The sequence below is a fragment of the Pleurodeles waltl genome, chromosome 4_2, assembly GCF_031143425.1.
Source record: "Pleurodeles waltl isolate 20211129_DDA chromosome 4_2, aPleWal1.hap1.20221129, whole genome shotgun sequence".
Taxonomy (NCBI): Eukaryota; Metazoa; Chordata; class Amphibia; order Caudata; family Salamandridae; genus Pleurodeles; species Pleurodeles waltl.
In genome coordinates this window covers 613,620,100-613,646,753 of record NC_090443.1, presented here as the reverse complement: position 1 = coordinate 613,646,753, position 26,654 = coordinate 613,620,100, and positions in this window count along the sequence as shown.

Sequence of the window (26,654 nt, the reverse complement as noted above, 5' to 3'; positions counted from 1 at the left end):
AGTAAGATTGTTAGCGCTCTAGTTATTCTAGAACCTCCAGAAGACTGCAGTAGAACACAAAGGAATCAAATGACAGGCTGCTCCTGTTGGAGGAAAGTGTTCACCGAGAAAGTCAGACTTCGTTCTCATATGGCTGAGAAAGATAGTGTGAATTTACAGACAGTATGCTCTAGTTTTGGCTTCTGGAGCACCTTCCATAACCTCTATGGGATAATCATGAGAAAACAGTTTTCTATAAAAAATGAATCATGAAATTCCAGCAAATGCTCTTTCAAAGGATAAAATCACCTGAGAACACACCACAATTCTTAAAATTAGTACGGTACCATCAACAAATGACTTATATTGTAAGTAAGTCTGTTATTACCCTTTTATGTGTTCTCCTTTTTGTGACCCTCAAAACCTGCAATTCATTACAAGGTATTTCAACTAGTCTCCTTTAAATTGGCCAGATTGTGAACGCTGAATTTATCACTAATGAATTTTATGTATCTTGGATTAAGAATTTGCATAGAAATTGCCTAACCTACAAAATAATGCGGGACTTGGAAAATGTGCCCACTTGAGTGGCTGGCATCTAAAATGTAATGTTTTTATTAAATGAATAATAATATTAATCGAAGTGCATGCATTAAGAAAATTGCAGTAATATGTAATATAAATGGTTTCATGTTATGTATTTGTTTTATTAATTATAGGTCTTACGTTAGTGAGGCTTGGGCCTAGTCTGCATAGCCTCATATTAAACTGCACTGTTTAATAAAATCGTGGGAATGCATGACCAAAAAAATTAATACATGTATTGTTCACACTGTGTTGACCAAACGTTAGCAGATGTCTTTAACTTTCTCATGAGAAGTGCCTGCTAGAATATCTTGTATTAGTAGTTGTTACACTGCATAGTTTGATGCGTGAGACAACGATATTTCCAGAAGCTAACAATGGATGCACTGACTGGAGTACGGATGGATACAAAAAGGTTACCTGACTAGTCTGATGATGGGAATAGGAGAAGAGGATCCAATCGTCGACATGTAAAAGACAGTTAAATTATAGTTTTGATTTGGGATTTAATCCTTATTGGACTAAATGTAAACGTGCGATTCTCTGACAAATGATGACATGGGAAGTTCTTTAGGTGATTCTATCTTAGCCCAACTGCACAGAGGGAGGGGAGGCTTATTCTCTTCTGTTTGATGAGCTGAACAATTCCTGATGTTTTATTTCTATCTTTAACTTTATTGCTTGAATTTCAGATGCTGAATGCTGATCCCTTAGATATTGCTTCTTAATGGTTCACATAGTTTAGAGTCCCCATGTCTGAACCATCCCCTTTCACTGCCTGAACTAATGTCATACGGACAAAGATAATTGCAGCTTGCTTATCCATATGAGGAGAGAAATAACAATAATTGTTCTTGTTGTAAGTTTGCTCTTTGTTTCTAGGTACCAACCACTATTGTGATACAGCCATAGTTAGATGTGTTATAAATTAACATTGACTAAGTTGTTTTGCATTAAGTCCAAACATGCTATTCTAATCAGAAGATTAGTTAGGGAGACCCAGAGAATGCTAACAAATTATTAATGAAAAGTTGATGTTGCTCATTTGCTGAACCTAGATGTATGCTATTTCTATTGCACAGTTATTCTTGCTTTTAATTTGTACTGTGACTCTTAAATTCTTGGTTGTCAATGCGTTAGCTAAATTGAGATTCTTTAGAAGATTTGGTCAACCAGTGTTATTCTTATATGTTTCTCAACTGGTTTTTAAACTAATGTACGTGACACTAGCCTTGTTAATATTGGAGAAAAAACATTCTAACTTTTACATAAATGTGTGGTTATTTATGACCATATGGGTCATGGTGAGTGAAGATTACTGACTCCAAAGGTATATATTGATGTTTATTGATTATGATTTTATAATTGCATTGTATTTGGAACTTATGGTGGAATCACTCTAGGCATAGTCAAAAGGTCTATTGAACCTCTAACGCGTCCCCTTATAAATCAAACCTAAAAGACCAAATAAGGACAGACGCGCTAACAAGAGCATATCTGAAAACCAACTGCTCAGCTAAACAGTTTTCTTTTTCCTTTAATATCTCAAAAACTACTGAACAGATTTACACCAACTCACAATAAGCACACTTTCTTGACCAAAATCTAGCTTTAGGACAAATAATTCCATCATGTGGTTTGGATTGTAGTCTGGTTCAAAATCCCTATGGAATTTGCATGGGGAAAACGCATTTTGCCCCTCCCCCCCTTTTCTCGGCTCTGGCTTCATGAATCACCCCAAAACTTTCAACACAGCAGCTGAACTGTCATCTTTGTTTTGAAAATGGTGTGAAGATTTGTCAAAGGATGCCAAAGTTATTGGCAAAACAAAAACTTGTTTCCTAGGGAAACTAGGTCCTAACTATGTATACTATGTATACACACACACACAGGTATCATTGCTTCCACTGACAAAGCAACAACTAACATGGGTGTAACACTACAAGAATTTATACAATGCTATCAGTCCAAGAGGCGAACTGTCACATTACCAGGCAAAGTAAGAAAAAAAGCAGGAACATTCTTCTCTGGCTGAGCCTCTGTCTGTAAACTGACCTGAAGTAGAACGAGCAATAATTGTGCAGAAGCTCGATAAAGCTCCATGCCTCGATTATGTCTCTGTGGATATGTTTTATGCTGATCCCAAATTTTGGTTGGAGATTCTGACAAAGATTTTTAATGCAGCATTGGCCTTTAACACCATCCCACCGTCATGGTTTTCTACAGCAATAAAAATACCTCTGCACAAAAAGGGCTGCAAGTTACTAATTTGGTCCTATCCTGCTCTATGGGTTTCAAGCCTGGACACATCAAAAGTCTATCCTCGATAGATATTCAGATGGGGTTCTGTGAAGGAATCAACACTATTGACCAGACAATCAGATTACAAATGATTTGTGTAAAACAGAAGGTTCAATTCTACCCATCCTTCGTTGAACTTCAGTCAGTCATAAATTCTTTATTTGGCATCAACCTTAAAAGTATAAAAACAACAGGTTATACAAAATTCATTAAAAGTTACTTATTGCATTATGCAGTCATATACACGGTTCCAAATGCATTCTAGTCCGTATCAACCAACTCTATTTACATAATTCATTAAGTTGTTCAACCTTAAATAAATGTAATTTTCCTACTAAACCTTCAGGGCACAACATACCTATCAAATTGACCCACATATGATTCTAATAAGGTTTAAATCCTTACAATTTCATAAAGTGCTTTTTCAATATAAAGTGCTCTGTATTTTACTTCTCGCCTTGCTACAACTTTGCAAATTTTCTATATTCCGGGCGACCCATAGAATTTTAAATAATCAACTTACAACCATTGAATCTCTTCATTCACCATTATTACCTATGTTACACCGTGCCCAGTAAATTAAAATCCCTCTTAATCCAATTAAAAATCGACCTAGCGTGCAAGTTATATTCAAAAACCTCATATCAACTAGCAGCTTGAGCGCTTGATCCCGATTCATAATATTATACTCCTTAAAAATTGGTCTTAAAAGCCAATAACAATCTAAAAGTAGATGTTGCGTGCTACATTTCTGAAGTAAACCTAACGTACAAAGGCCCTGGACGTTCTTGAGAAATACTTTTACTTTGGAATCCCTATAACCTGGGTGTAACCCAATTCTGAACTGTAGCACTGCGTCCATAAATCTTGGGTCCGGTAGAGCTTCTATATAGGGGAAATTTCATGGGTGCCTCCATTCACCCACCATAGCCTGGGTTGAAAATTTACCTTCCAGGTACTTCAGATCTATTTCTCTTGCCCTTTCCTTCACCATTAATCTTAGGTTCTGTTTTGGAATTTGTTCTCCACACCACTGGTTACTGGGTAAGCTTAAGAGGGCGCAGATCGTTTCTAACTGTCCTCGCACTTGTTTCGCCGCGTATGACTCGCTTGTTATTATTTATTTTTTATACAATCTCGCAGTCTTACAAAGCCCCTCATCTCTTATGCTTAACCAAAACTTCAGTGCCGCTTGCAATCCACGATACGTCCATGACGTCATTTGACATTCTGCTCTTATAGCTTGTAAGATACTTGAAGGAGTCAGCGATAACATTCGCTATACGCAAATTCCTTCTTCAGTCTCCCAATTTAATTTCCCCGAGAATGTTAAAACTTCTACCCCATATTGAAACTGGGGGCATACCATAGCATTAAAAGCAGAAATAACCGGCTGGAAGGAGGGTCCCCCATATTTACTACTAAATTGTCTCAAACCCTAGACCGATGAGAGTGCTTTATTTTTTAGGGCTTCAATATGATCTTTCCATTTAAAATCAGAGTCGAACCACATGCCTAAATAGTTTTTTTTTTTACCTTCTCTATTTGTTCTCCTCCTAGAGGGTAAGTAAAGGCTCTCTTTTCTTTCCCTATTGACATTATTTTCATTTTATCCATATCTACTACCATTATTTTCCTTTGGCAATAGGAATAAAACACATCCAGTTTCCTTTGTAGCCCTAGCTGCGTCATATCCAGTATCACTAGCTCGTCAGGAAACGTGCATTCCATCCATTTTTGGGCATAGACCTTTAACCTCCTTCAGCAGCTCTGGCAAGTCTGACAAAAATAATGTAAATAGTATTGGGGCCAGCACACAACCTTGGCGAAGTCCATTTTTTTAGGGATCTTTTATGAGAGTAAACCACTCGTGTCTAAAATTACTTGGGCCCACTTTTGAGAATGCAGACCCTGCAGGAGAAATAATAAGTCGGAACAAATCCCTAACTGTTTTAGCATATCCCACAATAGTTTCCTATCGACCAAATCGAATGCAGCATGAAAATCAACAAAATCGCAAAACAGGCCTCCTCGCATTTCAATTGATTTTTTTGCTAATGACCACAGGCTAAATCAGTGGTCAATTGTCGAGTGCCATTTTTTAAACCCCCCTTGTTCTACTGGTATCAAATCATTTTCCTCAGCCCATTCCTTGATCAATCCCAGCAATATTTTTGTAAATACCTTTTCTCCTACATCTAATAAGCTTATCAGATGGTAATTGTTTGGTTGTGTAGGGTCCTCCTTTTTAGGAATCAGTCTTATCATAGCCCCCTTCCAATTCTCTGGGAAACACCCGTGATCAAGAATTTTACAAAATGTAGTGTGAAAAAATTTGAGCCACCAATCATGTTTTCTATTTATTATTATTGCTGGGAGATTGTCTGGGCCAGCCACTTTAGTTAATTTACTTTCTTTTATTTTTTTGTGGGATAAACGCTCATCTCATATCCTCACCAATCTTCCTAATAGCTCCATATTCTTCCTCAACGTTGGAACCTTTTTATACGGTAGACAAATATGTATGCCTGTCTTCTTCTCCAATCAAACACCTAAAAGTTCCTAACCTTTTCCCCTCCCTTACTAACTGCAAGATGCCCCTGATATCCTGTGTGCTTATTACCTCAATCATTGTATCCCAATTCTTCTTAATATGTGCCTGTTTCCTCTGTCTTATAATTAGTTTAAAACTTTGTTTTGCCTGACAAAGCTTTTCTTCTATAGCCACAGAAGGTCTTTTCTTATATTCCCTTCTTAATTTTTGCATCTTTCGCTTTTTACACCTACACTCCCAGTTGAACCAACTATTGCTGTTATTAATCTTATATGCTTCTCCCTTTGTCTGTCTCACTTGCAACATTTTTAATTTAGTTTTCAAGCAGTCCACCAATCGCGCAATGCGCCTATTGTAGCCTTTGAATATATCATTTAGATCTTCTTCCATGCTAAAGTTTTGATAGTTTACTATCATTTCATTAAGTGTTTTCAAATTACTTTCTGTGAGTCGGGTCATTATCCTGTGAGGGTACTCAACCTGCACTATCAGTGCCTTTTCCCTTGCTTTTTGTTTTTTATCGGATGATCGAATTGTTAGGCGGAGTGGGCCAATGGTTGCTACCCTCTATATATTCAACACAGAAATCCAACACTTCTCCAAAAAAACAGGTATTTATGAAAGCATAATCAATAGGGCCTGCCTGATTGCCTATACGAAAGGTTTGTTTTGCCAGGCAATCCGTATTCATACAACCGTTTAGACAGAACATACCTAGTGAACCTAATATTCTTACTATGGACAAATCACGGGCAGAACATTTTGCATTAGGAAAGATGCTATTTGGGATTTGTGCAGCTACCAGTAGCTCCTTGTACAGCTTGTCACTACTTTTGGGGTCAAGTTTGTGATTAAAATCACCCAGCATCAGTGTCATATATCCTGCTTTACCAATACATAGTGATTCAAAATCTTCCACAAACAGCCCCCGCTGGGTCTCATAATCATGCATATACCCCAGCTGTAAATACACGTTAATTATCATAGGCTGTTTCGAACCCCCTATTGTATTGTAAAGATTTACATGGCCTGCTAATAACCAGCGGCATTTGGTTTTTATTACTGTGAGCTTATTCGCTATTCTAGTTGAGGCTAAGGTTATTAATCCCCAGGATGGGCGGCCTAACCCTTGCTCTGTTGCTCCCCTAAAAGGCCTCACAAAACCCTCTACTGGTTCTGGTTCCTCACACAGCCAAGTTTCCTGGAGACACAATATATCAAACTTTTCTAACTCTCCTTTAACTAGGTAATGTTTAAAATGTTCTTTATAACCTCCCAGGTTCCAGGAAAAAATCAAATGGCTGTGCGCAGGGCTTAATTCCTAGTCCACATCGTTCAATTCCCCCCCACTATAATTGTTGGGGGGCTCAGAAAAATTCCTCCACTGTGATTCATTACACTCAGTAACTACTGTTACGCTTAAACTGCCATTTTTTTTATCCACACACCGTCTTTGATTTTCATTACTTAACAAATTACACTGCACTTGATATGGGTGCAGGCCTGCATGGCACCTAAGGGCTCTACTGTTTCGTTCCTCACCCTCTAACTCACTTTGTTGCACTAAACGTATTCCCTCCTTTAATAACTCCGTCTCTGCATGCAGTACCAATCGTCTGATACATTCAGAATAGAAGAGTACTTTGGTCACCTCTTCCCCTTCCTTATTTTGTATAAATCCTATTTGCTTTAAATCTTCTGACTCGATCTCGCATAAACTTGGACACAAAGCCATAACTTCCAAAAGGTGTGTACGATTCAAGGTTTTTAGCTTCCTTTGCCATTTCCTGCCAATTTCACTTCTCCCGGGCTTCAAATGTAACCACCTACATTTACTTCCACTGGGATTATCCCACTCCCTCTTTTTTCCCTGGGCTATTAGGTGAAGACAGAATCCCGCTCCTCGCTGGGCAAACTGGCTTATCTAATTCTCTACTTCCTCTACGTCTGGCTGATCTCTTAGTGTTGTTCTCTTCCCCTAGCCCACTACTTGCCCTTCTATCTTCCCTTTCGCCCGTTACCGCTCCTTGGCTGCACTTCTTTCTACCCTTCTTTCTTTCCACCTTGCTGACTCTCTTCTCCAAAGGATATGCTGAGAATTTTTTGTGACGTGGCCCCTCGCCCTGGGGCTACTACTTCCCCCCAATGGTCTTGGTCAGCCCTTAAGTTGTTGGCCAGGGCTGCCTGTGCAATCTCTCCTTCACTCACTACTGATGTTCTGCTCCCAGCATTTCCTAACTTACTTTGCTTCCTACATTGGGATTTGTTGTGGGGTCTATGGACTCTATACCCCCTTTCCCCCCATCTGTGATTCCTCTTTATCACTAGCATTGGTTGTTTGGAGACATATACTGAGGGTTGACTTGATGTCTGTATTAAGGCTGTTTCCCCACCTCCCCTTTTTTGTTCGATGGTATCTGTTTCTTGATCCTTTTTTTCCAATACCGGGCGTACTAGTGCTGGCACACTACAATTGATATATTTCAACTCCTCTGCTATCCCTTGTAATTGATTTTTATTTACCTTCCCAAAACTATTATTTGCTGTCAGCACTTCTAAAATTGCCTGCAGAGTTTTTTGCATTAGGAACATTACATCAAGTAGTGATTTAGCAGGTACAGCATTAGTATCCAAGGCAAATGCGGATTGTCTACCCAAAAGGGAGGACGGCAGGAGTGTGTCCGGATCTGCACCCTCTGCAACACTCCCTTCCAGCACCCCAACAAAACACCTCCTTTCCGGGACCTACAGGCTTCTTTCCTCATATCTTATACTCTCCCATTTTTGAGGTGGGTGGCAGGGGGGCAAGGGGATTAAGATTGTCTAGGATCCGGCAAACCCTTACGCCCCGTAACCCCCCCTGACTCCCCTCCCAGGTGCAAGTCTTCCAACTATAGTGAGTCTGAGTCTGAAACCAGGGACTCAATCCTTGTAGAACGATCGGTTCCGCTGTGGTTAGCATCAAACATATTGTCCCCCTCTAGCATCTGTGACATGTGGTGGGCTTTCTTGAAATAATTCCCCACAAAACCTCTAATTGATGCTCCAAGTGGGGTCCCGGAAGGTCTCTCGCAATTGTCCCTACTTACTCCGGTGTCTCCAGTGACTCTCTGAGTGTCCTCCTCTCCCGACAGCTGAGGTACTTTTCCTCTGCCACTTCCTTCTTCTTCTTCTTGATTTTCCTCCGCTAGCCTTAGAGACTGACGCTCTCCCGGAGACTCCTTTGCCTTAGGGCCTATTTTGGGCCCCTTTTCACATGATCGCATTTTGCTCACTGGCATGCCGAGAACTATGCTGTTTCTGAATTATATAATCAAGGTAATGTATATGAATATCAAATATCCCACTCCTTGGGCATCGCTCCCACAGTGGACACACCCCACCTCTCTCAGTTTCTAATCTATTTCACTGATTAATCCTAGATGAGCTTTTCAGGGGCCCTTGATAGAGATACTATTTTAGGGTCTTCTACTCCTTAAGGGGTCCCAACACGCACCAGACCACTCCAAGGGCCACCTGTAGAGGATATCCAAGGCTTTCCAAGGCTTCCAATGAGCACTCAGGGCAGCGGGTCGCACTGGTCACACTAGACTATGCTAGCCGCCTCCACCCCACCACCACCAAAAGGAGCTACGCACCACGGGATGCTGGACATTTGACTTAGGCTGCCCCCTCCTGTGTTGGTCCAGAACCTGGGAGAATCTTCAGCTGCTATGTCAGAGCCAGCAGTTAACAATGCGCCAAGCACCTCTCCTGGGGGGCTGTCCGTCTGTCACAAGTGGCCAACCTGGCCGTGGTTTACTACAGGGCCCCACAGGTGCCACCTAGGGTCTCCAGCAGAAAAGCGCAATGAGAGCTGGCCCAGGAGTGAACTAGGGGTCAGGGGCTAGCTGAGGCACTGGCCAACCGAGGCACCTAATGGCCAAAGCACTAGGAGGACGTGGGGGCTGAGGGCCGGGAACTAGAAAGCCGCAGAGCAAGTGGGGGGAGGGTACAGCAGGGGACTCAGCTCTCCACTCGGCTGCCCAGCTGCACCCAACTGCCACCACCTTTACCGCAGCTCGCAGCTTGCACTGGTGTCAAAAGAGAAGAGTCCAAATCCACGGGGGCCAGAAGATCAGGAGGCCTGTTCACGCGAGGATCCTTGTTGCAGCCAATATGCCCCAGCCGCAGCTCTGCAACACAATGAATCCTGCCCCTTGCAGCATCTCGGCGGTAGCGTGTCAAGTGTCAGTCCTCCTGCTGAGCGCTACTGGGACCAGAAAATCATCCGCCGTTAACCGCTCCTCTTTCCGCATGCCAGAGAGCTGCAGTAACGTGGCAGCAGGGACAGGAGAGTTTATTTATTTTAGGCTTCTCCCACGCGCTTCCATCTCTCAATGGCCTTCGCAGCAACGGCAGCACGCATCTGCGTCTGCAGTGACGCCTCGCCAGTGCGTCAGCTCCGTCTCCACCTCGTAACAGGAACAGGCCACCTCGTAACAGGACTTGAACTCAAATACACTTTCAACCTGGTGAACAAAGCCAAACTATGACAAACTCAAACTGAAATTGTTGCAGCTCCAAACCAATAATAACTTGCATGTAGAGACCAATGCTTGTGATCGATATGGAGCCCTGCGGTAATGCAGTGACATTTTCCCAACCCCCTGTGTGCCTCAGAGGTTTGTGTACCCGCTCCATTACTGTTTTCCCTCTTCTTGAATTATGTTGAAAGCTTTCTAGAAAAAAAGAAGTCTGATGTCCCGAAATTGTGTACCAAAATAAAATGTATTCTACTTTTTGCTGTCAATGCAATTATTTTATCTCAGACCGAAAATTAAATGCACAAATCGCCAACTAACTTTGAGAGTAAATATCTCTATAACAATTCAGCAAAGACAAAGATCATGACAATGTCATCTTCACCTAATAGCTTACCAAGTGTAGGTAGGCAACACCTTGAGATGAGATGGCACAATCACATTGATAAAGCATCAGCCATTTTATAAAGTGCGTCACATTCCATCCTTCACCTTAAATACAAAATATATGGTCACTCTCCAAGGGTCATTCAACAAGTACATAGGCAGGAAGCAGTTGCCCTGGCTATTTATGGTGCTGAACTATTTGGCTACAGCAATCCTAAACAGCTCTAAATAGTACGAAGTATCAATTCAAGAGCTCTGCTAAAACTAGTTGGATACCACCTACCCACCTGTTTTAGAGCTTTGTATTCGTCCAAATGCAGATGTCATTGCCCTTTCTCTAATGGTGCATTGGCACCACTTGAACAGAAATAAATTCAGTGAGCTCTACCTAAGAGCTTTACCTGATGTATCTGAGCCTACCAAGCTCCTCATTAATGCATGAGCATCCTTTGTCAAAGAGTCTTTAAGTGATCTGGACTACAGACATCTCTGGACTGATCCATCAAAAATTACCTCTGATTCCATCCCCAAATTCAAGGACTCATTTTTATCCTTAAACTTAAATCACATATCGCACCTGCAGAAACTTCACAACTTACTCTCAGTTACCTCTCTATTAAGCACTAGTGGTGGTTGAGAGTGATATAGCAAAAGGTTTATTGCTACCTTTGACGTCACAGTGATCATCTATTTGTGAAACGTTTTGCTTATTGTTATTTGAAGTACTGATAGATTAACTGTACAGTGGTGCTCTGAAAGCCTATGTTAATGTGCATTCACTGTAGGGTAGTAATTTTGAAAGATTTCATATAGCTCTAAAACTTTAAGTATAATAATTTGTTATGATCTCCTGTGATTCTTTATCATGTTAATGAATAGTCTGCACTAAAACGATAATACTTTTTTGATAAGTAATTATGTAAATGTCACATGCAAAAGTCAAAAATGCAGTTCTGCATTATACTTAACAGAAAGTATTGACAGAGTTATTTTGTTTTTAATCTACTGTAACATGAACACTCATATTGCGGTTCCATGTATGTTGCATTATGGATTCTGATTGGACAGTTACATTTTCCAAGTAATGTGGAGTGATGGATGAGCAAAGCAACTTGCACTTTGGACTTTAATTTATTGTTACCCAGATGGATCAGAAGCATTCTTCTCCTCACCTTATTTTAAGTGCACTCTTCATTCTGGATCCCCTTGGTCTCTAAGAAGTAAAGCCCTCTCCATCCTTACCCCTTCATTTTCCAAAGCTTTGCTGGGACTTGGACATTTTTCCCCTCATCCAAGAAGAAGACTCTTGATCGAGCTTCTGAAATACTGATGCCTTCTCTTTTACCTACTTTTTGCCAACTTTGATTATTCACCTGTTGCCTCAGATGTCATTTTTTTCTTTTTACTTTTTGTCCATATGTTTTTTAGCCCAGAACATGTTAACTTGTGATTTGCTAATCTGTAGGAATTTCCCTTGCCCTAGCTAGCTAAGCTTAGATTACTTTCTGCCTTCATGCTTAAAAGAACTGACTGATCTTATTTTGCACCCATCAGATCATCATTTGATGTTTTGTATTGCCGTAGTCAAGTGTTTAGTTCTTGTGATGTTAGTTCATTTTAATCTTTTTTTGCTGCCTTGTTCAGCACATGGTGATTTTGTGCCTTTATAATTCTATCTTGAGAATTGTCTACATAACTTTGTGTCTGAGTTTGTAATGAAACCCTTAGCCTTTTTTCAGACTGGAGTTCTCCTTGCATGGTCACACGGGTCGTACTGTAATTTTAAATTGTGTTGTTTGAAGTTTTGATGTCCTATTTCTCCACCCCTTCATGCTAGGAGAAAAGATTTATTGACCTAGTTTGAAGCATAAACTAGGAAGGCTTTATCAAGCGTCACACTTTATACCTTAAATTTAGATTGGGCATCTTTCCTTTCTTTTCCTGATTTAGATCCAGGCCGTAATAGTCTTGCCAGTGATTTTTTGTTGGATTTCCCATCTGCCTTGTAGGCGGTCTGCCCACTCTATTTAGATATTGGATGCTCTATAGACAAAAGACTACCAACGAACTGTCGCCACGTCAATGAATCACCACACTTTTGATGGCACCATAGGGAAAAGTGGCTGGCAGCAGGACTCCAGCCACTTTTACCACGGACTTAATCATGATGCACAATCCACTGATGCAACTGTGGAGGCTAAACCTCCATTCCTGAGTTGGCAGATTGGGAGGGATAAAAGTGCAAAACTTACCTTTTTCTAAATGTTCCTATTTCCTGCCACAAGGAACCCGGTCATCCAGGTCCTGCTGTTGTTGCTGCTCCTGGACCAAGATGTAAATGAATCCTGTTGTCTCTAGTACCTGTCATCTTTGGAATTGTCGGGGTGCAGCAGCACAGGACTTTTGCATGTCTAACAAATACTTGCAAGCAAGAGTACAATGATGTGCAATGCACATGTGTTAGAACTTGGGTCTTTGGTTGGCAGTCAGGTTACCCCCTGCCCATGCAAGGACCCTCACTCTAGTCAGGGTAAAGGAGAATCATCCTCAGTTAAACCCCACTCCCCCCGTTAGTAGCTTTGCACGAGCAGGCAGGCTTAACTTCAGAAGCAATGTGGAAAGTATTTGTGCCAACCCACATAGTAATAAAGTGAAAACACTACAAAATGACACAATACAGGTTTAGAAACATATGTAGTATTTATCTAAACAAAACAAGACCAAAAAGACGAAAATCCAACACACACAAGTCAAGATATGAATTTTCAAAAGAACAACAGTCTTAGGGGGTTGTTCTAACTTTGGAGGAGTGTTAATCCGTCCCAAAAGTGACGGTAAAGTGACGGATATACCACCAGCCGTATTACGAGTTCCATAGGATATAATGGACTCGTAATACGGCTGGTGGTAAATCCGTCACTTTTCCGTCACTTTTGGGACGGATTAACACCTCCTCCAAAGTTAGAATAACCCCCTTAATCCTTAGAAAACAGTGAGAATACTGTTGTTACACAAAGTATATGGATAGCATCAAAAATAAAGCCCCACAGGCAAGCATGCATCAGAAAAGTCAGCGATGCATTGATTCCTTACTCTCAAGTGAGGCCGTGCGTTGTTTCCTTCTCTGGTCGGGTCGGTGATGCATCATTTTTTTCCCTCACAACTGAGCATTGCTTCAATTTCCAGACGGGGCACCTCTGATCTGTGCAGAGTCGGGTTGACTTGGACGCCCAGGGACGATGCGTGGAAAATCTGGTTGCACTATGTTAGGAAACTGCGCTGCATGAGACTTGCATCATTATCAGCCTTCGTAAGCAGGTGTTGCATGTCATTTCTGCAGCCGCGTTGCATCGATCTCCCACCCTCAATGCAAGTGGAGTGTCAATTTCAGCCACGAAACCGACAGCGCGTCGTTTATCAGCCGCGTTGCAGAAGGTGCATCGTAAATTTCCCTGCGCGCCGTTCTGTGCATGGATTTTTGGTTCTTGTCTGCCAGCTTCACCTTTAAAGGATCAAGGGACTGGATAGGGCACTACTTGGCAGGGCAGGCGTCTCAGCAGAGAGTCCTGGTGCTGGCAGGAGAAGTCTTTGATGTCCCTGAGACAGGAGGCAACCTCAGTTCAAGCCCTTGGAGATTCTTCTCAAGCAGGAATGCACAACAAAGTCCAGTCTTTGTCCCCTTTCACAAGCAGAAACAGCAAATGTAGGATAGTCCAACACAGCAGAGTCACAGGCAGGGGCAGCACTTCTCCTCAGCTCTTCTCCTTGGCAGAGGCTCTTCTTGATTCTCAAAGTGATCTATCTAATTTTCAGGGGTTTTGGGTCCACTACTTATACCCCTTTCTGCCTTTGAAGTAGGCAACTTCAAAGATAACTCTCTCTTGTTTGCAAGATCCTACCTTTTCCCAGGCCAGGCCCCAGACGCACACCAGGGGGTTGGAGACTGTATTGTGTGAGGGCTGGCACAGCCCATTAAGGTGTGAAGGACCAGCATTTGGTTTACAGGCCCTGGGCACCTCCAGTGCACTTTACTAGGGACTTACTAGTAAATCAAATATGCCAATCATGGAAAACCATTTACATATACATTTTTCATGAAAGCACCTGCACTTTAGCACTGGTTAGCCGTGGTAAAGTGCCCAGAGTATCAAAAACAGCAAAAACAGAATCCAGCACACATCCACAACCTGGTAAGCAGAGGCAAAAAGTAAGGGGAGACCATGTCAATGATGCCAAGTCTAACACGTGTCCCCCCCAGCTGAAAGTGGGGAGCAACTACCCAGCCTCATCGGAGTTCTCATCACTAAGGTGGAAGAATCTGGATAGACCGTCAGCATTGGCGTGTTCTGTGCCACGGCGGTGTTCCACCATAAAGTCCACCCCCTGTAGGGAATGGACCACCTCAACAGTTTCGGATTCTCCCCTCTCATCTGCAATAACCATCTGTGGGGCCTGTGGTCTGTCTGAACCTGGAAGTGAGTCCCATACAAGTACGGTCTTAGGTTTCTCAGCGCCCAGACCACAGCCAAAGCTTCACTCTCAATTCTACTCCACCTACGTTCCCTGGGAAGTAACCTCCTGCTAATGAAGGCTAAAGGTTGATATAGGCCCTCTTCATTTAGGTGTGATAACACTGCTCCTATACAAGGCTCTGAAGCATCCGTTTGCACAACAAACTCCTTGGAGAAATCAGGTGCCCTCAACACAAGTGCTGTGCACGTCAGCCTTCAGGGCATCAAAAGCTGTCTGGCAAAACTCAGTTCAATTCACCTTCTTTGGTTGCTTCTTGGAAGTCAGCTCATTCAGGGGGGCAACAATGGTGCCATACTCCTTGACAAAACTCCTATAATAGCCAGTGAGACCTAAAAAGACTCTCACCTCCGTCTGGGTCTTGGGAGGCTCCCAAGCCAGAATGGTGTCAATTTTGGGCTGTAGGGGTGCCACCTGGCCACACCCCACCTGGTGTCCTAATTATACCACAGAACCCTGCCCCATTTGGCACTTACTAGCCTTAATAGTGAGGCCTACCTTTTGTACTGTCTCCAACACTTTGCAGAGGTGCTGCAAGTTATCCACCCAAGTAGAACTGAACACAGCAAAGTAGTCCAAGTAGGCTGCACTGAAATCATCCAGTCCAGCCAACACCTGGTTGGCCAACCTCTGAAAGGTGACAGTGGCATTTTTTATCCTAAAGGGAATCTTTTTAAACTGGTAGTGCCAATCTGGGGTAGAAAATGCTGACCTCTCCTTGGCCCCCTCAGTTAGGACAATCTGCCAATGCCCAGACTTCAAGTCAAAGGTGCTAAGGTACTTGGCAGCTCCCAACCGATCAATGAGCTTATCAGCTCGGGGGATGGGGTGTGCGCCAGTCTTGGTGACCGCCTTGAGACTACGGTAATACACACAGAACCGGAGTTCTAGCGTGGCACCAGGAGCAGCAACCTTTGGGACCAAGACCACCTGGCTGGCCCAAAGGCTACTGGAAAACTCAATTACCCCTAGAGTCAGTCATTCTATAAACCTATTGTTTAACAGGTGGACTGCCCCAGTGTCCACATGATGTGTACACAAGTGTGTGTGCACACCCCTGGGATCAAGGCAAACAGGGAGGCAAACTGACCCAACACCTGGCAACAGTCCCTCTGTTCTTCTGAGGTCAGGGAGGGGGAGAGGTTCACACCCTCTACAGACCCATCCTTCTCCCTAGCAGACAGGAGGTCAGGAAGAGCCTCACTCTCTTCCTCTACCCCATCATCTGTTGCTAGAAGCATTGTCAATTCACTTTGCTCAAAGTGCGGCTTGAGGCAGTTCACATACAGGACCCTGAAGGGGTTCCTGGGAATCCGCAAGTTCACCAGGTAGGTGACTTCGCTCTTGCACTCCACCACCTCAAATGGCCCAGTCCTCTTGCCCTGGAGAACCCTAGGCTTCACTGGTGCCATCACTCACACTTTCTGGCCAGGCTGAAACTTGGCCAGAGTGGCATTCTGGTCATACCAGCGTTTCATGTATTCCAGGCTTGCTTCTAGGTTTTCTTGTGTGACAGCCCTGAAGCAGGCAGTCTGGTTCCTAAAAGTAAGCATGTAACTGAATAAATTAATAGGGGGTTTACTGGGGGCTTTCTCCAAGCCCCCCTTTATCACACTCAAAGGTCCCCTGACAGGGTGGCAATACATTAGCTCAAAAGGACTAAATTAAAGCCCTTTTTGAGGCACCTCCCTGTAGGCAAATAGAAGGCATGGCAAGGTGACGTCCCACTTACACCTCAAGGGCACTGACACACCTATGGTCATGCCTTTCAAGGTGCGGTTGGACCTTTCAACAAGACCATTGCTTTGGGGTTGGTAAGGAGTGGTGAACATAAACGTTACCCCACACTCCTTCCACAGAGACTTCATATAAATAGACATGAAGTTGGTACCCGTATCATATACCACTTCCTTGGGGAACCCCATGCAGGTAAAACCCCCCCATCCAAGCACGTCCCACCACAGTGCAGGTGATTGACCTCAGAGGAATTGCTTCTGGGAACCAGGTGGCATGGTCCACCAAGACCAGGATAAACCGGTTGTCCATGGCTGTCTTGGGATCCAGAAGCCCCACGACGTCAATACCAAACCTTTTAAAGGGGGTACTAAGCGCAGGAAAATGTTGAAAGGAAGCCTTGCATTTCCCCCCACTCTACAAGACCTACAGTGTGCATCTGAGTGCCTGTGCTTTTGGGGCCAGTAAAAGTGGGTGACAAACCTGTCAAAGTTTTTGCCCTGTCCCAAATGTCCAGCTTAAGGCACATCATGAGCCATACCCAGTAGGAAGGCTCTGAAGCACTGGGGTACCACCCACACACGGGCTGGCACAGGCTCAGGAACCTTAGGCTCACTATACAGGAGGCTGTTCTCCCAATAGATCAGGTGGGATCCTGACTCCTTGCCAGCCGCCTGGTCTGCAGCCTGCTGGTGCAACCCTCCAGAGCCAGGCATACCTTTTGTGCCTCACAGAATGCCTTCATGGTGGGCCCCCTTCCTTCTGCCACTGTGACAGCTCAGAGACCTCCCCCAGTTCAGCCACTTGTTCCCCTGTAGGCTCCGGGGCGCCACCATCAGGTTCAGCCTCCTCGTGGACAGTGGGAACTTCTGGGGCTGGTTTCCAGCACCCCTTACCCTTCCTCCTGCTGGCCAACCTCTGGGCTATTATTTCAGGCTCCAGGGGCACTGACAGGGTAGACACAAACACCCACCCAGGCAGACCCAACATCTCCAAGTGTGACCTGTGTTCCGCCTCCTTCCAAGGAGAATCCTCAAGGTCAAGCCAAGCTGGGAACTGGACTCACAGCTACATTCAAGTAACCTGAGACCCCGCCCCCATTCAAAGGGAACCTGCTCCACTTTGCACAGGCACTCTGAGTTTTACACTGTAACTACTTGGTGAAGTACATGGGGATCTAGCTGCTCTTCAGACACCAGGTGACTCCTCATTGTAGTCACACTGGCTTCTGTGTCTCCACCCTCTGTCCATTGTTGGTCACGCCCTGCCTGTACAAGGCACACATCAGGCACACAGCACGCAAAAACAACCTGGGAAGCAAAGGCAAAAAGTTAGGGGAGACCACACCAAAGAATGTTGAGTCTAACATCTCCTGTGTGCTGGACTGTTAGCTATAGCATTCACTCTGCTAACTATTCCATCCCACATTGCCTTTTCTGAAATATGGTAGTATTTTGTACTTGAGCTCCAAACAATTGTGGCTCTACTCTGATAATTTCATCCACTGTGACTGTCAATTCTCTGTCTGTAAAACATGGATACCTCCTCTCTGCCATAGTGATAAAACAACATATATATATATATATATATATATATATATATATATATATATATATATATATATATATGTGCCTTTACAGTGATTTAAAAAGTAATTACAAAATGTATAAGTGAAAAGACAGAGGGGAATAGGAAAAGAAAAAATAACCTGACTGTTCAGTGGCAAGGTCAGAATGGTGGTCAGCAGTGAAATGAAAAAGGATCATGGTCTGAAATGGAGTGTGTTTTATAGTGTGTTTAGCAGGTGTTCACAATTGTATACACCAGGTCAGGGCTGCTAACATCCATCCAATAGCCACAGCCATTGTTCAATGCTGAAATGGTCCTGAAATGGACTCCCATCATCGTGGGACTGGTACATTCCAGCCAGAGGGTGTTATCTAAATATAGTCAGCACAATGCCGCCGTCCCAGTGGCAATGGAGTGCTAAACGCCGGCATAGGAGTTGGCGGCATCGGCTGTGGGTTACAGCTAGCATGATGGAGTACACTCCATCTACATGGATGGAGGTTGAACAGCCATAGATCTAAGTACAGTGGTTGGAACACGGCTAGCTTGATGGAGTACTTGGGACTGCCGCTGCGGCAAATTGGTAGTAATACCGTCAAGATCTAAATCAGGCCCAGAGTGGATATGGCAAAGTTTTCATGTATTTAATACTTCAGCAAGCTATGCAACTGTGGGATTGAGGGCATGATTTATTAGTACATTTTTAAAGATTTTGAGAAAACCAAACATCAGCACCCTAAAAGATCAGTGCCTTTACTTAAGTTGTTCTCGTTATCAAAATGTAGCAATAAACTTGCACTTTGTTACAGAAGTGATGATCCCTAATTTTTTGTTTATGTATCAATCTATCTCTAGGCTTCTTGGATTACGACAAGAAGACCAGTTCAGACTACTGACCTAGAGTAGTCCTACTGAAAGTTTCTTTTCCTTATCTTGCACCATCCCTCTTGCACATTGTTACTGATTTAGGATCTAGGTGATGGGTTGCCCTGAATACCTACTAAGCAAGGATGGGACATGGGCTCATATAGGTTATCCACTAGCAAAACATGGTGTTAGACCTGACAACCTTAGGGTAGTCATCCCCTAACTTTTTGCGTGACTCCCTCCATTTTTCTGACCCCGTTTTTGCTGGTTTCAGGACTCTGCGCACTTTACCACTGCTGACCAGTGCTAAAGTGCATGTGCTCTCTCCTCTAAACATGGTAACATTGGCTCGTACCCAATTGGAACATTTATTTACCTGTAAGTCCCCAGTAAAGTACACTAGAGGTGCCCAGGGCATGTAAATTAAATGCTATGTGTGGGCCTACAGCACTGATTGTTACACCCCCATAAGTAACCACTTAACCATGTCTCAGGCCAGCCATATCAAGGACTATGTGTACAGTTTCACTGCCATTTGGCATTTTAAACTGCTCGCTAAACCTTAAACTACCCTATTTCTACAAAGAAGTCACCCCTAAGGCAGGCCTAGGTCGCCGATCGGGCAGGGTGCCATGTAAATAAAAGGCAGGACATGTACTTATGTGTTGTACATGTCTTGGTAGCGAAAAGCTCACAAATGTATTTTCCACTACTGTGAGGCCCGCTCCCCTCATATGTCAGCATTAGAACTGTCCTTATCTACTTTTAAGTGGTAGATTCTGATCTGAAAGGAGTAGCTCTGTCATGGTTAGTATGGCCATTTGCAGTTGGATTTAATATTACTATTTTAGAAATGCCACTTTTAAAAAGTGGACATTTCTCTGCACTTACTGCCATCTGTGCCTTACAGCCTGTCTCCAATCCACATCTGTGCTGGTTGACAGTTCCCTTGTGCATTCCACCTAGACAGCCATAAGCATAGGACACTCAGCTACATCTGCATTCATCTGCATACCAAGGCCCATATTTATACTTTTTTTAGCGCTGTATGTGCGTAATTTTTTTCCTCAAAAGCGGGGCAAACTTACAAAATACAATTGTATTTTGTAAGTTTGCGCTGCTTTTGTGTCAAAAAGTGGCGCAAATGCGATGCTAAAAAAGTATAATTATGGGCCTAAATAGGTCTCCCTTGGCAGGAATGGTGGAGGGACTTTCACTTACACTTCAATCACCTGTAGGCTGCCCTCACACAAAGAACTGACAACCACCCACAGGGCTCCTGGCAGACAGGGCTGGGCTGAAAGGGGAACTTGTGCACTTCAAAACCACTCTTTGAAGTTTTCCACACTTCAAGGGCACTTTGGGGTATGTATACTGGGGCTCTGAACCCACCAAATCAGACTCTTCCGGACCTGCAACTTCTGGACCTGCAACTAGACTCTATCAGATGGACTGCCTGACTGCCCAAAGGACTCATCTGGACTGATTTGCTGAGAAAGACTGCTGCCCTGCTTGTTGCCCTGGTGCCTGCTGGCCCCTGACTCTCCTGGAAAGACTCTTCACAAGTGCTCTCCAAGGGCTTGGATTGAGCTTGCCTCCTGTTCTCAGGACCACAAAGACTTCACCCAAGAGAAGAAAATCCCTGTGCATCGGGAAAACAATGCAATGCCTTCAGAAATTGATGCAGTGCCTGCCTCGAGGCTGAAAAATCACTGCTTCGTCTACTGGATTGACGCGGCACCTGCTCCTTCGACCAGTGCTTCAAGTGCTTCAAGGATTTTCAACGCATTGTTCCTGGGTGTCAAAATATCTCTGTACCAAAGTGAGGAGCCAAGGCTGTGCTCCTGGAACTTGTCGCATCCCCATGCAGCATGGAAAGAAACAATGCATTGTCTGTGCCACGCTGGAAAATCGAACGCACCACCTTATGTTTCGACACATCTCCTCCTCTGTGGCCTCTGTGCATCGTTATTTTTGATGCATCAAAGGTACTATGGGGGTCATTATGACCATGGCGGCCGGCGGTAAGTTGGCGGTAACACCGCCAACAGGCTGGCGGTGTTCCACCAGCTATTATGACCGTGGCGCAATAGCCACGGCCATACCAACGGCCCCTCCAACATACCGCCAGGCTTCAGCCTGGCGGTCATAATCCCCAGGGCAGCGGTGGAAGCACCGCTGCCCTGGGGATTATGAGTCCCCGACCGCCAGCCTGTCCGTGGCGGTAAACACCGCCATGGAAAGGCTGGCGGTAAGGGGACTTGGGGTGCCCCTGGGGGCCCCTGCAGTGCCCATGCACTTGACATGGGCAGTGCAGGGGCCCCCAGGCATAGCCCCGTCGCGCATTTCACTGCCCGAATTTCGGGCAGTGAAATGCGCAACGGGTGCTACTGCACCCGCTGCACATCAGCATTGCCGCCGGCTCTATTACGAGCCGGAAGCAATGTTGATGTGACTTTTCGGCTGGGCCAGCGGACGGTAACACTGTTACCGTCCGCTGGCCCAGCGGAAAAGTCATAATAGGGAGCCAGGAATACCGCCGGCAATGGCGGTATTCTGGCTCCCGCAGCCTCAGCGGTCTTTTTGAAAGACCGCTGAGGTTGTGATGAGGCCTTATGTGTTAAAAGGATAAAGTCACTGATTCTTAAGGATTGAGATTCATTTAAACTTCATTTAAACTTTTAAAAAATGATATCTTAACTTCCGCATATTGGATTCTTGTTGTTTTGGTCTGGTTTTATTCAGATAAATATTATCTGTTTCTGAACTTGTGTGGAGTATTTGTTGTGGTGTTTTCACTGTAGTACTGTATGACTTATTGCACAAATACTTTACGCATTGCCTTCTAAGGTAAGCTGCCTGTTCTGTGCCAAACTACTAGAGAGTGAGCATAGGATGATTTGGATTGTATTGTGACTTACCCTGACTAGGAGTGTGGTCCTCACTTGGACAAGGGTGTATACCTCTGCCAACCAGAGACCCAATTTCTAACAAATGGGATACGGGGCCCTTAATCTGAATCCCCAGTAAATGCCAACCCTCTGTCCCCCATTTGTGTGTAGCAACAGGACTGCTGTGATTCTTGTCTTCTCCAACATAGTTTTAAGTTTTGATATTTTAAAAGAAAGATAAACTATTATCATTGAAATAGTCCACAATTGCAGGCTTGATGTAATCTTTATCTTATCTAGAAGTCCTATTTTATTGTTTCCAAAAGAAAAGGTGGTCCAGCTTCCTCAAATGATTTTTATGATTTGCCCTCACCCTTCTCTCTCTTTTGTTACTGATTTTCATTTGTGTCTCCTTCCTCCAACTCTGATGTTTGAACAGTTTTATGATTAAAGTCGTTATGGCATGTTGCTAAAAAAAAATAAAGATGGCTTGACAAAGCACCTAACAAATATATGGGGCAAATAAAAGAAGGAAAGAAAGCAAGAACTATGGAAAAAATAAACATATCAGCACATAATTTAAAGAAAAAAGGAGGAGAGAGATAAGAGAAGTGAAAAAGAGGAAATTAAAACAGGTAACAAGGAAGGAGCGAGGCAGAAAGGTAGGAAGAAGGGGAAGAAAGAAAGGAAAGAAGCATGTCAATATTCCTGCAGGGCATGGGCAGTGCATCAATGCTCCTACGTGTTGTCCCGATGTGTTCAAGTTCTCAGAGAGGTCCTTGGAAAGTGAGAAGGGATATCTGTTTCCAGGTCACTGTCTTGGTGATTTGCTGGGAGGAGAGGACTTTTTTTTTACTCACAGAATGACTCTCATTTATATTATCCTCACAGTTTGTATTGCCAAAAGTAGAGGGTTTTGTTCAGTTCTACAAGTATAGGCTTGGATGGCATATTTGTGTTTGCTGTGAGGATCTGTTTTTCATTGTGTGCTCTCAGTGGTGTTGTCTGCCAGGCTACATACTACAAAAGGCAACAAAAATTATTGTATGTAGATATTTTGAAATTACTTTTTCTGCAATGATGATATTCCTGGATGCAGATTTTACTGAGTCAGCATTGTAATTTACTGACAGTAGTTTTTTTCAAAATATGAATTTGAAATTGTTTTTTTAGTTTGTTTTTTAGGTACAGGTATTTGTGGGCATTCATTTTTTGTCAGCAGTCCATATATACAAAGTACAATACTTTTTCTCTTTGATGAAAGGACACTGCTATTTTTTTTGTACTATTCAAAATTGAGTACTGCTGTGTGCTGTGTTATGTGTGTTGTAATGCAGTGAACTTGTATTTATTGCACTAATATGAGGGATATATTCGCTAAATATTTATGATGTTGTACTAGGTCAGTTTGAATGTATATGCGTGGCTGTAGTGGTGGAGTGTGTGCACTTCATTTCATTGTACCTCATTCTTTGTTTACGTTTTCTGCTACTCTTCTATTAATTGTTATGCTTGTTGCATTTGTAGAGTGGGTTTTCAACAGGGGAGTATCCTGCCACTTTGCAGGTGTGTGAGGCTGGTCCATGGATGAGGAGAGAAATTATTTGAAAAGCCATGTGTTTAGCTTCCTCCAGAATTCAAGAACAGAGGAGGAGGCTCTGATGTGATATGAGAGGTTGTTTGCTGCTTTGGACATGATGTTAAGAGAAGGCTCTGTTTCTGATTTTGCTTCAATGAATTCAATGAATGCGTGGGATGTGTGCTAGTAGGTGTCAGGATGAATGGAGGTACCTATATTATAAGTGGAAGTGAATGCAGCTGTTCATGTAGTCATGGTCTGTTTTGTGTACTGTTTTGAATGTGTGGCTGGGAAGGCTGAACTGTGCGTGTTTGTATATCAGGAACCTGTGTATCTCCCTGATATGTGTTGTGATGTAGGTTCTGTGTGGAAGGTTAAGTACAAGACTGACTTCTGCATTCTGGATGGTATGTAGACTTCTTTGTTTGGTGATTCCTGCTTGGAGGGAGTTTTCATAGTCAGTCTGCTGGTGATGGGTGCTTGTGTACTGGTTTTTCTGGTGTTGTTCAGTAGCCACTTGTAGATTTTTCTTAGCATCCTCAGAATGTGGATGCAGGGTATGGTGATAGTGTTGACCTGGGTGGACATGTTTAGCTCACTGTCAGTGATGATCATGACGTTTCTGGTGTCTGTACATGGGATGGGAGTGGGTCCTAGATACATGGGCCATCAAGTTGAGTCCCATGGTGAGGAATCCTTTGTGAAAATGACCACTTCTGTCTTGTCAATGTGAAGTTTGAGACAGTTTACCAAAATGTTTTTTTTTTATGGGGAAGGGTGTGAGTCCTTCCCAAGTAATAGATCATAGTAATATGCCCAGAATCATGTAAGGTCCAATTACAAGTTCAAGAAATAAACCTAGGCTTCACCTCTAATAGCTGTGGCACAGATCAGACAGACTTACCTTAAGGAAACATGTGTAATGTACAGGGTTGGGTGGCAAACTCCGCTTTGCCAGCGGATTTCACACAGTTTTGCCACTGTGCTGTGCGGAGTTTGGCAAAAGCTCTGCCCACTGCCACCCAAAATGCCCTAGTATCACTGTGTCCACAAAAGCAAGCTATGATCAACAAATAGCTTGAGTCCAGCTGGGAGAAGACCTATATCACATGTGGACGATCGCACTTGAACCACTGAACCATGTGTAAAATACTTGTTTGGGCTAGTTCAACAGGGTAAGGTCTAGCCTGATAGTCTTCTCTTGCCCTCCCATTGGTCCACCAACCTCCAGTGTGCCTCTGATTAATTACAGTGGCTGGTCTCACTGTTCATCCCTGTGAGCAGGAGTAGGCAAGTTCAGTGGTTCTCGGAACACAATGCTGTGTGGTGATCCCCATGCCACAAATAAGTCCCTAAGGGTACGAGGCAAAGCTGTTATTGACAGTGATACCAGGTGGGGAAGTTATTTGAAAGCCGATCTACTGGGCTGGGTGGTAAGGAGGGGGCTTAGGTGTTACAACTAGCTATTAATCTTCAGTTATCGGCTGATACACTCTCCATGTTTTCATGTAAAAATAAATATATTTTGTGCTGTGCAAAGGTAAATGTCAGTGCAGATGGACCGGGTGCTGTGCAAACATAGAAGCAGGGTCATTAACAGTGGCAGCCTCAGCACCAGTTCAAGCCTCTGCCAGCTGACAAACAGATCTAGCCGCCCCACTGCATGTCTCGCCACATTCTCATTTCTCTTTGTCTTATCTTCTATTCCTGAGTTCTTCTCTCAGGTTTTCCTCCCTCCCCAAGTCCCTCTCATTCCTCTATCTTTTCTCTCAAGTGCTGCTTCCACCCCCTTCTTATTTTATATTTGCCTTCGTCTCTGATGTCTCTCCTTCCTTGCTAGCATGTCTCATCTCACCTTTCTTTTGTCTCTCATTTTATCCTGGCTATCTCCTTCACAATTTCTCTTGTCCGTTTTCTCACTTACTCGCTACACCCCTTCCATTACCTTTTTATTCATTCCTATTCCTGTTTCTCTTTCTTTTCTGAATGCAAACCCCAAGCCACTGCTCACCAGCCTTCTTCGCAATTTCTGAACAGACTGCACACAGACATGCATGCACCCCTGCATGCTGTGGTGAGGCAGGTCTGTCTTTGTGGTGGAATCACCTCAAGACAAGGCTAAGTTGCCTGAGGAAATTGCCTCTGTCTAAGTCCAGTTGTGAGAAGAGCAGCTGTCTGCAGGTCCCTTCCAGCAGCTCCTCACTGAGTTTTTGTGTAACTACACGGATTTCTATGGAGTATAACTCAGTGACTTCCACTCACCCCCAGTAAAACATTTCAAATGATCAAAACCGTTAAAATCCCTAACCAAATTTTTAAAATAGAAACAATTTTAATTAGAGTACTTACACACAATTGACTAAAATCCAGTAAGGCCAACCAGGAATATAATTTAAAAAAAAAATGTTTTAAGGCTAAAAAAGTAAGTATCTGTTGGACCTGGCCAGTTTTGAAGGCTCATCCCAAAACTTTTTGCCTTCCTCCTCCTTTTTTTTCTGACCTCTTGTTGTTGGCTCTAGGACTCTGAGAACTTTATCACTACGGATCAGTGCTAAAGTGCAGGTGCTCTCCCTTCTAAAGTTGGTATGGCTGGCTTACAACTAATTGGCACATTTAATTTACCTGTAAGTCCCTTGTTTAGTATCCCTATATCCAGGGCCTGTAAATTAAATGCTACTAGTGGGCCTGCAGCACAGCTTGTACCACCCACAGAAGTAGCCTTTCAAACCTGTCTCAGGCCTGCTAGCACAGGGCCTGTGTGTGCAGTTTACTGCCACAGGAACCTGGCATCTAAATTTACCTGCCAGGCCTGGAACTCCCCTTTTACTACATGTAAGCCACCCCTAGGGTAAGCCCCAGCTAGCCCTATGGGCAGGGTGCTATGTATGTAAGAGGCAGGACATGTGCCCAGTTGTGTAGCCTGTCCTGGAAGTGACAAACAGCCTATTTGGTTTCTCACTGTTGTGAGTGCTGCCTTGCTCATAGTATTGTATTGGAAATGCCCTCCCTTATGTCTGGGGGGGTATTGTTTGATATATGAGGGGTAGCGTAGGCATGTTTTGTATGGTTGTAATGGTAGTGAGAAATTATGTTTACTAGTGTAGGTGGATTTTTTATTATCATTATAAGAATGCCACTTCTAGAAAGTGAACATT